Source organism: Nematostella vectensis, chromosome 3, assembly GCF_932526225.1.
Source record: "Nematostella vectensis chromosome 3, jaNemVect1.1, whole genome shotgun sequence".
NCBI classification, from domain to species: Eukaryota; Metazoa; Cnidaria; class Anthozoa; order Actiniaria; family Edwardsiidae; genus Nematostella; species Nematostella vectensis.
Window position 1 is genome coordinate 14,224,618 of NC_064036.1, and position 12,158 is coordinate 14,236,775.

The following is a 12,158-nucleotide window of genomic DNA, read 5'->3' on the forward strand; positions in this document are numbered from 1 at the left end:
CAATGATAGTCTAATTCCCTTATCAACTCTACATCAAACAAATATTAATCAAACTGAACTAAGCACCTTATCTAATGCATTTAGACAAACACGAATGAAACCGAGCAAAGCCTCTTATCCACCACACACAAGACTGATGCTATTCCAACTGAGCTTAAAAGCCCCTTATTCACCACACACCATACTGATGCTATTCAAACTGTGTTTAAGCCCCTTATTCACCACACACCATACTGATGCTATTCAAACTGAGTTTAAGCCCCTTATTAACCACACACTATAATGATGCTATTTAAACTTAGCTTAAGCCCCTTATTCACACCACACACCATACTGACGCTATTCCAACTGAGCTTAAGCCCCTTATACACCACACACTATACTGATGCTATTCAAACTGAGCTTAAGCCCCTTATTCACTACACACCATACTGATGCTATTCCAACTGAGCTTAAGCCCCTTATTCACTACACACCATACTGATGCTATTCCAACTGAGCTTAAGCCCCTTATTCACCACACACCATACTGATGCTATTCCAACTGAGCTTAAGCCCCTTATTCACTACACACCATACTGATGCTATTCAATCTGAGCTTAAGCCCCTTATTCACTACACACCATACTGATGTTATTCAAACTGAGCTTAAGCCCCTTATTCACTACACACCATACTGACGCTATTCCAACTGAGCTTAAGCCCCTTATTCACTACACACCATACTGATGTTATTCAAACTGAGCTTAAGCCCCTTATTCACCACACACCATACTGATGCTATTTAAACTTAGCTTAAGCCCCTTATTCACACCACACACCATACTGACGCTATTCCAACTGAGCTTAAGCCCCTTATACACCACAAACCATACTGATGCAATTCAAACTGAGTCTAAGCCCCTTATACACCACACACTATACTGATGCTATTCAAACTGAGCTTAAGCCCCTTATTCACTACACACCATACTGATGCTATTCCAACTGAGCTTAAGCCCCTTATTCACTACACACCATACTGATGTTATTCCAACTGAGCTTAAGCCCCTTATTCACCACACACCATACTGATGTTATTCAAACTGAGCTTAAGCCCCTTATTCACTACACACCATACTGATGCTATTCCAACTGAGCTTAAGCCCCTTATTCACCACACACTATACTGATGTTATTCTAACTGAGCTTAAGCCCCTTATTCACCACACACCATACTGATGTTATTCAAACTGAGCTTAAGCCCCTTATTCACCACACACTATACTGATGCTATTCAAACTGAGCTTAAGCCCCTTATTCACTACACACCATACTGATGCTATTCAAACTGAGCTTAAGCCCGTTATTCACTACACACCATATGGATGCTAAGCCCCTTATTTACTTCACACCATACTGATGCTATTCAAACTGAGTTTAAGCCCCTTATTCACTACACACCATACTCTGGTGCTATTCAAACTGAGTTTAAGCCCCTTATTCACCACACACTATACTGATGCTATTCCAACTGAGCTTAAGCCCCTTATACACCACACACCATACTGATGTTATTCTAACTGAGCTTAAGCCCCTTATACACCACACACTATACTGGTGCTTAATCAAACTGGGCTTACTTATTCACTACACACCATACTGATGCTATTCAAACTGAGCTTAAGCCACTTATTCACTACACACCATACTGATGTTATTCAATCTGAGCTTAAGCCCCCATTCACTACACACTATACTGATGCTATTTAAACTGAGCTTAAGCCCCTTATACACCACACACTATACTGGTGCTATTCCAACTGAGCTCAAGCCCCTTATTCACCACACACCATACTGATGCTATTCAAACTGAGCTTAAGCCCCTTATACACCACACACCATACTGATGCTATCCAAACTGAGCTTAAGCCCCTTATTCACCACACACCATACTGATGCTATCCCAACTGAGCTTAAGCCCCTTATACACTACACACCATACTGATGCGATCCAAACTGAGGTTAAGGCCCTTATTCACTACACACCATACTGGTGCTATTCAAACTGAGCTTAAGCCCCTTATTCACACCACACACCATAATGATGCTATGCAAATGTTAATAACACTGAATTAAGCCCTTATCCCCTGTAAACTAGACGAACACCTCATCTGAGCTATGCCCCACCAGAACCTAGTGTTTAGAATTAAGCCCCTATCCACTGTTCATCATCAGACTAATAATAATCAAAACAAATTAAGCTCTTATCCACTGTTTATACGATCAGCTCTAATAAAAATGAGCTAAGCCCCTCAGCACTGTATAAAGGCCAATGCTAAGCAAACCGAGCTGACTCCCTTATTCACTGTACAGAATTGAAATGCACAACACACCAGATACTGATGTCCAACACACACCAGATTCTGGTGCTTATCAAACTGAACCAGGCCATATCAACTGTACATAAGACTGAGCCAAGCACCTTTTCCATCAAATTGGACTTAAGCCAGTTATCATCAGACTGATGCCTCCAGTTATATCATCAAACTGAGCTAAGCCCCTTGTACACAAGACAATCCTAATTCAACTGAGCTTAGCCCCTAGCCACACACAAGGGGCCAATGCTAATCAAACTGAGCTACAAGTGCACTTTACATCAAATTGAACTCAGCCAGTTATCCATCACACACCAGACAAATGCTAATCAAACTGAGCTAGTATATGGGAACAATAATAATCAAACTGACTAGGTCCCTTATCAACCACACACCAGACTGATGCTAAGCATACTGAACTAAACCCCCTATTGTACACAAGACTGAGCTAAGCACCTTTTCCTCTGTAAACCCGACCAATCCTAATTTAACTGTCCATGGCCCCTTATCCAATAATAATCAAAATAGAATTATGCACCGCACACCAGACTAATGCTAAGCAAATTGAGCTGAGCGCCTAATCCATTGTACATAAGACCAATGCTATTCAAACTGGGCTAATCCATATATTCACTGTACATAAGACCAATGCTATTCAAACTGGGCTAATCCTTATAATCACTGTAAGTTGAACCCCATATCTGCTGTACAGGTGACCAATGCTAATCAAACTGAGTTGAGCCTCTTATCCACCACACACCAGGCAGGGCAGTAGAAGTGATTATTTAACCTGAAAAGGAAAAAAAATAATAAAAGTAACAGTTATTGATTAAGCGCCTTTTTGTAGAGGTTATATACAGTAAAAAAGAACATGCAAAACAACAGACAGGTGATACAACTATTGCAGGTAGACTGGGCAATTCCACATGAGATATGCAATATCAAGATTTTTTCAAATTACATTGAGCCTTCCAAACCATTGAGCCTTATGAAAATGATAAAATATTGAGAATTTGGGTTCACGCCCATTTCACAGGGCTCACTGAAAAAGGGGCTTGTGCCTTGGATTGAAAAAAATTCCAGATTTTTCACTTGTTTCCGCACGAGGACACATTATTGTGGACATTACTTAATGTCCACAACGGTGACATATTTAAGTTTAATTTAGGAAAAAACCTTCACATAAATGTGAAGAATCATTAAAATTCATCTTTTAGATACATGCATCTTTTATGTAAAAAATAAAAATTGAGAATATCTATCCTACTTATATCATATTTTTTTTTTTCAAAAAGAAGGGTTGATTTTTATGTTATCTCTGCAATACTTCTATTTCAATGAATAAAAAAAAAACTGGATGTCATTTTTTGGGGGAAAGCTACAGTACGACTTTTGCAGTGAATGGTATGAGAAGCAATTTAAAGTAGAATCAGAAACAAATGTCAATTTTTGTCTTTGGATGTGATGCACAACAATCATGAACAAAAAGAATGTAAACATCATGGAAATCGTCATTCTTCATACACAGAGCTTCTGGAATTACGAAAAAAAAACCCTCAAAATTACGCGGGATTCTTTACTAAATTATGTGCTAAATTACACGGAATATCAACTGTTATGCCCAAACTACATTTTGTACCGAAGGAAAGCACTAAATAACTTGAAAAGGTGATTTTTTTGTGTGAAAATAGGCAAGTTTTCATTGGCTCCTAGCTACCAGCCTATAAAAAAAGGTATTTTATTATTAGTCCTAGGCCTTCGCAGTTTAGCAAAGAGCACCTAGTCATTTTATTTGTTTTCGAAATTCCGTTCGAAACATCGCACTCTTACGAAGAATATCTCTCTTTTTTTACGAGAAATAGAGGTAAGAACCCATCAGCTGTGCAATTAAATGTTTTGTCTTCCAAAATTTATCCAAATTATGTGGGATTACATGGAAATTACGCGGATTACGCGGAAAAAGCCAAATTACGCGCTTCCGCACAAGCGCGTAATTCCAGAAGCCCTGCATACATGAGACGTAAGACCAAAACAATGAGCTTGTCACAAGTTTGAAGAACAAGAGGCTAAAAGTAAACATAAAGGAGAAACTTTTACATTTGGAAGGCCAGCTTAAAGTCACTTTGTTCCCTATAAAAATAGAAAAAATGTGCACTCTATAAACAAATGGAGGGTTCAACTTTGAAATAAATATGAGTGTTTGCATAACTTGTATAAAATATTTGGATGTTTTGGATTGGACAAAAATCCACATTTATGCTGTTTTAAGTATGAGCAGAGCTTGATGTGCCCTAAAATTGGATTGGGATGACTTATAACTTCTGGTTTAGGGCTGGATTTCAATATAAATTGTTGCTGATTTGCTGCAATGATAATGCTATGGAGAACATTTCTCATTTGTTATTTGAGAGAAGTAGGTACTATACCCATTATAGACCACAAAAATTGATGGCAAGGAAATTCAATACAAAACGATCACAAGATAGAAGTGTTTTACTGACCATATTATCGAAAGCTCTTACCTAATATCAGACTTCTTTGTGAGAGTAATACAAAAAAAAAATGCAAGTATTTTAACTGTAACTAAAATACCACAGACAATAATTGTTGACGAATTTAGTTTTTAAAAGTCATGTTTGTAAATGTGTGACGGCTCAAATTTATGTTGTATAATTCAGCAAATGTTAGACTGTCTGATAATACAGTAGGTTGCAAGGGTAAGGTACTGTCCAAACAAATCAGGAATACAGAAAGAGAGGCCAAATAGCATCCTGAGACATCAACAACAAAATGGAAGGTTTTTAAACTCGCCATGAGGTGCATGAGTAAAGATTATTTCTTGTTTTGGGAATTATAGCCAAATTTGTTGTTGTGCGACCTCCAAAAATCCAAAACCCCTTTCTTTGTTTGATAATGGTGCGTAGTCAATCAAACCAAACAATCAAAACCAGCTGTAATAAACACCAAGTCTTGTAAAAAGCTTTGAAAAACATTGTTCTCTAAATGTCAGTTCTTCAACTTGATGAGTCAGTTTTCAGCTTGTTTTTTCCTATGAAGTGAGATTTTTATGATTTTTTTTTGCAACTGTCCAATAATAGGTACCGTCTGAAAATAGGTATGAGTACCTTAAAGGTTCTGTAACACCCTATATCAAACAAATTTCATTATCCTCTTTAACAAATATTCTGGCATAGAATACAAATATTGTGGTCAATTTGTTTAAAAGCCATGTAAATGTTTATCCATATTAACATTATATACAGTCATAAAAACACTAACAGCTTTCTTAACTTGAACTGTTTTAATATTAGCTTATCTATTTGATAACCCATTAAGCATTGTGGGTTATGAGACATGGGCTCCTTAGCAGTGTGGTATGCCAGTTCAGGAAGAAAGGAAGTAATATAATGGTTCATTGTCCTTGTGAAAATGCCAAAAAGTCATGAAGATATTCAGCAGAAATCGCAAGCTGTGCACCAACTATCAGTGTAATGGTGAACGGATAAGACGGAAAGATGCAGAGAAATGGCAATTTCTAGTGAGAATTCGCCCCAATTCAGAAGGAAATCTGTGCAGTTATGGCTTCTCTTTTAATAAAACTGTACCTGTATCTCCTTAAAAGGAAACAGTGTGAACAGGAAACCATTTTTAACCATTTCATAATCCCATGACAATTAAAGACTTATTAGAGATGAAATTAAATTTTAACAAAGAAGCAGTAAGCTGTTCCTCTGTGCTGTTCATTGATGAGTGTCCGCAGATAAGTCTTGTTGTTTTCTCTTGAATTTGTAGAGTTATCATAGATAAATATACACATTTTTTTGTCAAACAGTTCCTCTGACTTGATTTCGGAGGTTTGCAATAATGCACGGTTATTGATTAAATCGACCAAATCATAATAGCTACACAGAGGAAATCTTGCATGTGATTCACCCTGAGCTTACATAATATTCTATCTAATCCTTGCAATACTTTGAAGCTTTGAAAACTGTTTGGTAAACTGGCAAAACCGAAAGTGTACGACGTTCTGCTACCAAGCTGCCATTTTGAACTATTGGTTTACTGCGAATGAAATGCCAGAGTGGCCTGGAGTCGAATGTTTTGCTGGCCAATGTTAATCCATTTTTTCCCTCCTTCCCAAACTGGCATTCTCCCCACTGCTTAGAGCTTAGCTGCTTAGTGTATCCAACCGGAAGTAATATTGCAAAAGTGAAAAGGTAAACTTTTAGGCCAAAATGGACAAAAATACCACAATATTCATATTGGTTGCCAGATTTGCTAAAGATGACCCCCGAGGTGTTAACAGGAACTAATGAACTAGGTGTTCACATAGTCATGTTTGGGCTGAAGAAAACAAATGTCTCATATGACTGTCAATTAGTTTAACTAAGACAAAATGAAGATGCAGTAAACAAAGCATAAATATTGAGAATAAAACCTAAAATCGTCAGAAATGTGTAATGAAAGCCCGTTTAGATTTGAAAGGCAATTAAAAAAAACGGTTCAAATTTTAATTTGGATTTTTCGCGCTTATTTTAAAAGGTGTCATTAAGTACTCATAAGTATTGCGCGCATGTACAAACAACAAACTTAAAAAATTTATAGCCTGCGTAGCGGCTATAAAAAAATTATCGCTTCAAAACCTATCCAAACATCGCTTATTTTCCGTTTTGTTTCAAGAAAGGTTGATGAGTAGGTTATGTTATATATAGAGCCACTTTATTTTATGCTTGTCTTTACGGAGCTACGCACTCACTGAAGAAATGAATAAATTTTGTTCGGCTCGAGCGAGGGCCGAGTACGGGAGAATACAAGGTTGAGGATTAGTTAATAAAACAAATCACGATTATCATTATCATTTAAACTTACCTTCCGGAGGTGCTCCAAAATCTTTATACAACGTATTTAGAAGGTAAAAATGGATGTTTAACTTCGGATGGTGGATGATTTTCGATGATAAAGGATCGTGCAACCACGGCTCGTCTCGAAAACAGTTCTCCAACTCAAACTGTCTTCAGATAAACTGTTGCCAAGGTAACACTACAAATGATATATACCACAGAAGTCCCGTCGAATGAGCGTGCATTATTCCTTCTGTATCTCAATGATGTATTTATCGTTTCTTTTATTAATACTTATTTACTTTAACGAAATTTGAAAGACCTGACAACTAATCTTCAGGTTATATAATAAAGAGGTATCTCAGAAATTATGAAAAAATATAAAACGTAGAAATCGAGGATCAATGTTTTTACAGCCTAATTGTGACTGGGTGTTTCCGAAACTTTAAATTAAAGTCCGTATAACCACCTTTCACTAGCAGAAAGAAACAATGATAAGCTTTCTAATTATTAAAAGGAAATTGAATTTGATTTAGATTTAGGTTTCCTACAGAACTTTGAAAATTGATGGTCATTTTCTTGGCCGCACAAAACGGCGATTGAATCTTAGGGTACTATCGTTTTCTGTTTTGGCAAAGAAGTCTAAACAACGCTTTTAAATAATATCGATCAACCACTCCTTTGTTATTGTTTAATACAGTGGTTTATTTGCAAAAAAAACTTCAACATAACAATCCACGAATGAAGTCTGATACGTTATTGACGATATTTGATTGAAAATATTTTGGTTACTCGCTTGAACTAGCTGATGGAAACGGATGTTTTGTGTGATTCGGCATTAAGTAGGAGTATAAAATGGTGGCGTGATTAGCCTTCTTTAAGCTCGTAAAAATTCTGAGACGGCAATCACAAAATAATAACTCGATTTTGCATTGCTACCTACACTAAAAAAATTGCATTGCTACCTACACACTACCCAAAGAAAAACGGAAGACATGTGAAAGGAATCATCACAGGTAGCTCGAGCTCTTTATTTATCTCTATTGAGTAAACATAAACATGAAAAAGAAACAAAAGACTTATCGAAGAGGAAAGTGTTGTTTAGGGCGTTAGCCCTTATTGACAGCAAAATAGACCATCCCCATTCACAGTAGGGATTGTTAAAAATAACTCCGTTTGCATAGATTACACCGTGTAAGAGTGCATCATATATGTTTTCGCAAAAGTATTTGCATTTGTATTTGTGTGTGTGGTAATCCCCGTAGCTTAGATCACGCATTTGGTGCGGACCTACGGTTGTACAAGATTATCCGTGTGCGTGTTACTCTCCATAGCTTAGATAACGTGTCTGATGTTGTCCTCATAACTACGGTTGTACCAGATTATCCGTGTGTGTGTTACTCTCCATAGCTTAGATAACGTATCTGGTGTGGTCCTCATAACTACGGTTGCACAAGATTATGGGTGTGTGGTACTCTCCGTAGCTTAGATAACGTGTCTGGTGCGGTCCTCGTAACTACGGTTGTACCAGATTATCCGTGTGCGTGTTACTCTCCATAGCTTAGATAACGTGTCTGGTGTTGCCCTCATAACTACGGTTGTACAAAATTATCCGTGTGCGTGTGTGGTACTCTCCGTAGCTTAGATAACGTATCTGGTGTGGTCCTCATAACTACGGTTGTACAAGATTATCCGTGTGTGGTACTCTCCATAGCTTAGATAACGTGTCAGTTGCGGTCCTCATAAATAAGGTTGTACAAGATTATCCGTGTGTGGTACTCTCTGTAGCTTAGATAACGTGTGTGGTGTGGTCCTCATAACTACGGTTGTACAAGATTATCCGTGTGTGGTACTCTCCGTAGCTTAGGATAACGTGTCAGTTGCGGTCCTCATACCTACAGTTGTACAAAATTATCCGTGTGTGCTAAACTCAGAAAATCACCTAGTAAGCCCGCCCCGATAAGCTCTCCAACTCCTGTTATCCTCGGACCGAAAACAAAATCCTGCTAACTGACAGGAGCACAAGAGCCCCAGTAAATGTACCGGGAATCGCAACTTATGCGAAAAATGGTACCACAAAATCGATGTTTTTTTCTAATATTTATAACTGAATTCATAGATCAATAACTCATCTTCAGTTTGCTAAGTTTAGATAATCAATTTGTTGCTTTTTTGTTATCAAATCTCGCCATTTTCAAGTCGTGTCGAGTTGTAGTAAATTTTCATCAGAGAGGAATAGAAACCCTTTCAATGGTTTTACAGAACACGGTAAGAAGAGGACCAATCACGGCTAACATCATTTTATGCGATCACTTATCGGCCAATCAGGTTTCACCTCGATTTGACATGTAGCTGTCACCGTGCGCCTAAAAGATTGTAAACAACTTTGCGAAGTTATTGGAAGTTTTGCTACAACATGAGGCTTTATTACTTGTTTTTTAATCTTTTTTTTTTAAGTGCCTACGCTTAACGCGATGTTTGGTGTCTCAGCTGTCTAAATTCATCGAGAAATCTAGGATTTCTCATTAAAACTCATTCATTATTCAGCCAATCTATTCATAAACTTTGAAAATTATAAATAATTACCTTATTCCCGAAAACTCTCCCGGTAACCTAACGGGTCCGGTAATTACCGGTCCATTTCAGAAACGACCCCCTTATGTGGTCCCTATAACTACGGTTGTACAAGATTATCCGTGTGTGTGGTACTCTCCATAGCTTGGATAACGTGTCTGGTGCGTTCCTCGTAACTACGACTGTGCAAGATTATCCTTGTGCGTGGTAATCTCCGTAGCTGAGATAATGCATTTGGTGCGGTCCTCATAACTACGGTTGTGCAAGATTATCCGTGTGTGTGGTACTCTCCATAGCTTGGATAACGTGTCTGGTGCGTTCCTCGTAACTACGACTGTGCAAGATTATCCTTGTGCGTGGTAATCTCCGTAGCTGAGATAATGCATTTGGTGCGGTCCTCATAACTACGGTTGTACAAGTGTATCTGTGTGTGTGGTACTCTCCGTAGCTTAGATAACGTGTCTGTTGCGGTCCTCGTAACTACGGTTGTACAAGATTATCCGTGTGTGTGTGTGGTACTCTCAGTAGCTTAGATAACGTGTCTGTTGCGGTCCTCATAAATACGGTTGTACAAGATTATCCGTGTGTGGTACTCTCCATATCTTAGATAATGTGTCTGGTTCGGTCCTCGTAACTACGGTTGTACAAGATTATCCGTGTGTGTGGTACTCTCCGTAGCTTAGATAACGTGTCTGGTGCGGTCCTCGTAACTACGGTTGTACAAGATTATCCGTGTGTGGTACTCTCCGTAGCTTAGATAACGTGTCTGGTGCGGTCCTCGTAACTACGGTTGTACAAGATTATCCGTGTGTGTGGTACTCTCCGTAGCTTAGATAACGTGTCTGGTGCGGTCCTCATAACTACAGTTGTACAAAATTATCCGTGTGTGGTAAACTCAGAAAATCACCTAGTAAGCCCGCCCCGATAAGCTCTCCAATTCCTGTTATCTTCGGACCGAAAACAAAATCCTGCTAACTGACAGGAGCACAAGAGCTCCCGTAAATGTACCGGGAATCGCATCTTATGCGAAAAATGGTACAAAAAAATCGATGTTTTTTCCTAATATTTATAGCTGAATTCATAGATCAATTACTCATCTTCAGTTTGCTAAGTTTAGATAATCAATTTGTTGCTTTTTTTTGCTATCAAATCTCGCCATTTTCAAGTCGTGTGGAGTTGTAGTAAATTTTCATCAGAGAGGAATAGAAACCCTTCCAATGCTTTTACAGAACACGGTAAGAAGAGGACCAATCACGGCTAACATCATTTTATGCGATCACTTATCGGCCAATCAGGTTTCACCTCGATTTGACATGTAGCTGTCACCGTGCGCCTAAAAGATTGTAAACAACTTTGCGAAGTTATTGGAAGTTTTGCTACAACATGATACTTTATTACTTGTTTTTTAGTCTTTTAAAAAAAAGTGCCTACGCTTAACGTGATGTTTGGTGTCTCAGCTGTCTAAAAACATCGAGAAATCTAGGATTTCTAATTGAAACTCATTCATTATTCAGCCAATCTATTAATAAACTTTGAAAATTATAAATAATTACCTTATCGGGAGCCGGTAAACAACCAGCGTTAAGAAACGCATTTCCGCACCCGAAAAAGTATCCCGAAAACTCCCCCGGTAACCTAACGGGTCCGGTAATTACCGGTCCTTTTCAGAAACGACCCCCCTTATGTGGTCCCCATAACTACGGTTGTACAAGATTATCCGTGTGTGTGGTACTCTCCGTAGCTTAGATAACGTGTGTGGTGCGGTCCTCATAACTACGGTTGTACAAGATTATCCGTGTGTGTGGTACTCTCCGTAGCTTAGATAATGCATTTGGTGCGGTCCCCATAACTACGGTTGTACAAGATTATCTGTGTGTGTGGTACTCTCCGTAGCTTAGATAACGTGTGTGGTGCGGTCCTCGTAACTACGGTTGTACAAGATTATCCGTGTGTGTGGTACTCTCCGTAGCTTAGATAACGTGTCTGTTGCGGTCCTCACAACTACGGTTGTACAAGATTATCCGTGTGTCGTACTCTCCATATCTTAGATAATGTGTCTGGTGCGGTCCTCATAACTACAGTTGTACAAGATTGTAAAAGTTTATCCGTGTGTATGGTACTCTTCGTAGCTTAGATAACGTGTCTGTTGCGGTCCTCACAACTACGGTTGTACAAGATTATCCGTGTGTCGTACTCTTCATATCTTAGATAATGTGTCTGGTGCGGTCCTCATAACTACAGTTGTACAAGATTTCCCGTGTGTGGTAAACTCAGAAAATCACCTAGTAAGCCCGCCCCGATAAGCTCTCCAATTCCTGTTATCTTCGGACCGAAAACAAAATCCTGCTAACTGACAGGAGCACAAGAGCTCCCGTAAATGTACCGG

The 12,158-nt window shown here is 38.6% G+C and overlaps 1 long non-coding RNA gene across 1 annotated transcript; it reads right to left on the reverse strand.

The window, feature by feature from the left end:
* Positions 1-2,969: 2,969 nt before the first annotated feature.
* Positions 2,970-7,387, reverse strand: LOC125561300. The gene is made up of 2 exons (XR_007307333.1): positions 7,227-7,387; positions 2,970-3,147 (listed from the first exon to the last, which is right to left on the reverse strand). It is a non-coding gene; the product is annotated as an uncharacterized LOC125561300 (long non-coding RNA).
* Between the last annotated feature and the right edge of the window lie 4,771 nt (positions 7,388-12,158).